The sequence below is a fragment of the Rousettus aegyptiacus genome, unplaced genomic scaffold (assembly GCF_014176215.1).
Source record: "Rousettus aegyptiacus isolate mRouAeg1 unplaced genomic scaffold, mRouAeg1.p scaffold_m13_p_8, whole genome shotgun sequence".
Taxonomy (NCBI): Eukaryota; Metazoa; Chordata; class Mammalia; order Chiroptera; family Pteropodidae; genus Rousettus; species Rousettus aegyptiacus.
The window spans coordinates 54,796,741-54,801,339 of NW_023416311.1; positions in this window are offsets into that span (position 1 = coordinate 54,796,741).

The window sequence follows — 4,599 nt, forward strand, 5'->3', positions numbered from 1 at the left end:
TGGAGGACTGACAACTCCTGGGAAGGCCAAATTAGAGAACTCGGCTGGAAGCTGTGTCCACAGAGGTTGTCCCCCAACATCTGGAACACATGAAATGAGTAACAGCAATGATACAAGGGGCAAGAAGGAGGAATTAGGATTATTTTCTTATAAGGTATTCATACTACCCGTGGAGTAGTATAGTGTTATTTAAAAGTAGACTTGGATTAGTTGTAAATGTATACTGCAAACTCTAGGCAATCATTAAAAAAAAAAAAAAAGTTAAAAAACCTGACATATTATGAAAGGAGAAAAAAATGGAATCATATAAAATGCTCAATTAAAACCACAAAAGACAGAAACAGAATGAAAGACAAAAGTAGAAAAAAAGAACGAGGGCAACGACTAGCAGTAACGAATATGGTAGATATTAATCCAGGTGTATCAATAACCACTTTGAATGTCAATAGACTAAATACACCAATTAAAAGAAATTATCAGAATGGATAAAAAAATTATACTCAACTGTATGTCTATAGGAAACTCGCTTTAAATATAAAGTCACATAGTTTAAAAGTAAATGGACGGAGAAAGATACACCATACTAACACTAACTAAAAGAAGGCAGGTGTCACTATATTAATTTTAGGTAGGGCAGACTTCAAAGCAAGTGAAATTACCAAGGATAAAGAGAAGTGGTACATAAAAATAAAAGGATAAATTCTCCAAGAAGACATAACAATCCTTAACATGTATGCAATAAAAACAGAGCATCAAAATACGTGAGGCAAAAACTGAAAGAACCAAGTAACGATGGATGAAGTCACTTATATTTGGAGAGTTAATTGAGAGGAAGCCATGCTCCCTATTTCACTGCACTGTAACAACTGTTAGCAGGTTCCACGAAATATTTTAAAGACTTCGATACCCCTCTATCAGAAATGAACAGATATAGCAAGCAAAAAATCAGTAAGGGCATAGTTGGACTCAACACCATCAATCAACTGGATATAATCGACGCCTATACACTACATCCAACAATAGCAGAATAGACATTCTTCTTAAGCTCACATGGAACATCCACCAGGATAAACCATATTCTGGGCCATGACAAATTTAAAAGAATAGAAATCATGTGATGTCTACTCTCAGACCACAGTGGAATTAAACTAGAAATCAACAACAGAAAGATACCTGAAAAATCCCCAAATACGTGAGTGTTAAATGACACACTTCCAAATAACAAATGAGTCATATAAGAAATCTCAAAAAGAAATTTAAAATATTTTGATGAATGAAAACAGACAACTTATCAAAATTTGTGGGATGCAGCAAAAGCGGCGCTTGGAAGAAATTTTTATCATTGAATGCATATATTAAAAAAGACCTAAAATTATTCTTCCAAACTTCTATTTAGGAAAAACAACAACAACAACAACAAATTAAAACCAAATTAACCAGAAGAAAAGAAAAAGTAGAGCAGAGATCAATGAAATTGAAAACAGGAAGCTGAGAAAAACCAAGAAACCTAAAAGCTGATTCTTTGAAAAAGATCAGTAAAATCAGTAAGTCTCTAGCCAGGCTAAGAAAAAAGAGAAAGGACACAAGTTCCTAATACCAGAAATGAAAGAGGATACATCACTACAGAGCCCATGGACATTAAAGCTAATAGAGGCACACTGAACAACTCTGTGCCCACAAATTTGATAACCTAGATGAAATGGACCAATTTCTTAAAAGACACAACTTGCCAAAACTCACACGGGAAGAAACAGACAATCTGAATAGGCCTACGGATCTATTCAAGAAGTTGAATCAATAATTAAAAACCTTCCAAAACAGAAAACATCGGGCCCAGATGGATTCACGGGTAAATTCTAGCAAACATTTAAGAAAGAAATTATACCAATTCTCTACAATCTTTCAGAGGACAGAAGCAGAGGGAATACTTCCTAACTCATTCCTCCCTCCCTTCTTTTCTCTTTTTTCCCCTTTCTTTCTCCTTTTCTTTTTAAAATGACTTTAAGGCAAATTTTATAGCGAATGTAATTCACTCATTTCAGTTGTACAATTCAATTAGAGAACATTAACCTAAGCTGTAGAGTTGCTACAGAAACTGGCCCAAGAACCTGAAATTGCTGTTCTAAGTAAACATTTCTGTAGCTTAGAAGTAACATGAACAGAATTCAAATCCTGGTTAGTCTACCTCTTAGTTGTGTGCCTGTGGCTAGCACATTTCTCCAGTTTGGGTTCTTACTATAAAATTAAAATTAGTGAAATGAACTAGTCAAGTTAAAATTAATTAAAAAGAAAGAGGATTTACAGAGAAACCTCATTCCAGCTGCTGGGGTGGAATGGGCCGGGCCCTGCTGCCAGCCACTCTACCCTCTGACCACTCCATATCAGGATATGCTGTTTGTTTTCCCGTCATCGGCCTTAGGTTATTTATTTCAAATATTAACCACAAAGGTGGTGTGTTAACCAGTCATAACATTTGAAGAATCATGATAGAATTAAACCTCGGAATAGTTTTCTGAGCAGGGATGGAAGTAGGGAAGAGGTGATGACCTCGAAGATTCCTTGACCTTGGAGTCAGCCTTGCGAGGAAGCTCAAAGCGTGTGTCTCCCAGGGACATGTCCAGTTTTGTCTTTCCACAAAGTCAGCGGTTGCAGCACCTTCAATTCCAGCCTTAGCTGGATTATTTTCCACTTTCCTAGGAGCGCTTATGGAGGCTGTTTGCTGGTTGGCAGAGAATGTTGCTTTGGAATCAGGTCTGAGTTCTTCCCAGCTCTGACGCTGATTAACTACATGGCCTTAGGCTGTTACTGGGCTCATTTTAGAATAAAGATACTGAGAGTACCTGGCTCATGAGATTGCAGGAACGATGTGACAATAGCACTAAAACTTACAGAGTGCTCTGTGCAAGAAACTGGTTTCAGCATTTAATGTGTATGACCTCATTTACTCCTCCCAATGAAACTGTGATGTTATTTCCATTACCTCCACTGTATAAATGAGTAAACAAAGTCCAGCGAGAAGCCACATCACCTGTCCGTGGTCACACAGTAAGAGGTAGAACTCAGATCTGAATCAACCTGGGCAGTCTGGCTTCAACACCCTTGTGTTTAATCATCCCACCAAACTACTTTCCTGTGCTATACTGCCTCTTCTAAAGGAACAATACATGCAAAACGCCTGGCTTTAGTAAAAGTGCAATCAGTGGTAACATTAAAACAATAAGACTTCAATTTCCTCAGCCCTCATTAGTATACAGAGTTCATACAGCAGTAACAGAAATTTCACTCAATTACACTTCTACTTGCCAGGACACAGGTCCCTAAGTTTTTTGAAGTTATTCTTGGGGTATCTGACATGGGGTTTCTCTCCTGTCCTTCCACACTTGCCCCTCCCTGAAGAACCTGCCCTTGAAGTCCCTTGAAGGTGGAGACTCACCCACTTCTGCTGTGGGTGTCCTCTGTGCCCCTCTGGTCAAGTTCTCTGGTCCTTAAGCAGAAACGGGGCACCTGGCCACAAGAGTCAGCACTGTCGACTCGGAGACCGGTAACTCTGCTGGGTACTCTCTCACCTGTGCCCTGTCACATCCAACAGACATTTCTTCAGCAACTACTATTAAAGTCCCATACGAGATCTGCCTTTCTTACCATATTCATTAAAAATAGTGAGGGTTAAAAAATAATAAAAGTGAGGGTTATAAAACAAAGTTTGGCTGTTGATGGTGGTGGTGGTGGTAGTATGTATCTTAGGAAAATGCCCAGGCAATTTTTGACAAGTATCTATTTTATTTAAATGAGAATTCTTACATTTGAATTCTTGCCCAGTAGAAATAACTTGCTTTCCATCTAGTCAAGGAAAGCATTTGAATCACTCCCGGGCACTACAGTATCGTAATCTGCCTTTCCAACCATTACCAGAGAGGTTCTGTTTGTGCCCTCTCAGGGATTCTGGGATGTCTCATTTACTCTGAGGAAATGCATTCCTCAAAGGAAGTCATTGTCAATTTAGTAGAAAAATAATGGGCTACATAAATTTTATGAAAACTGGAACTGAGGGAATGGTAGTTATTTTTCTACAGCCTTAAACTTACTGAAAGTGAAGGCAAAAGCAAGAGGAGCAAAGAAAAAGCACTCGGAATTGTGAGACAGGCCTGCGTGAGGGGGACAGTGGCTACTTAGTAAATTCCTGCTGCCTGTGATAAGAATTCATAGGGTTCACAAAGCTGGTTTAACCAAACTTTGTCCTAGAAGCCCTCTGTCTTAAAAACATCATTTATGATTGTGATCCAAAACTGTTTCCAATTTCTTACGGGGCAGCTGAATTTTTTTTTTTTTTTTTAAATCAAAAAACAGTAAGGTAGGTAATTTTCAAGGGGAAAAAAAAGTATATTCTGAGATAGTAGCAAAATCTGTCATTATAAACAAGACAGGCACTAAGTCATAGACGAGGGACTAAGCTCAGCCTTGAAGGAAAATTCACTGTTTTGGTTCATCTGTTTTTGAGTTAAAGAATTCTCCTGAGGGTCTTTCCAGTCCAAGTTTCCAGCGAAGGAAGAGGGGGTGAGGTCCCCATCTCCTTTCCACCTAATCTTTAAAAATAAGTAA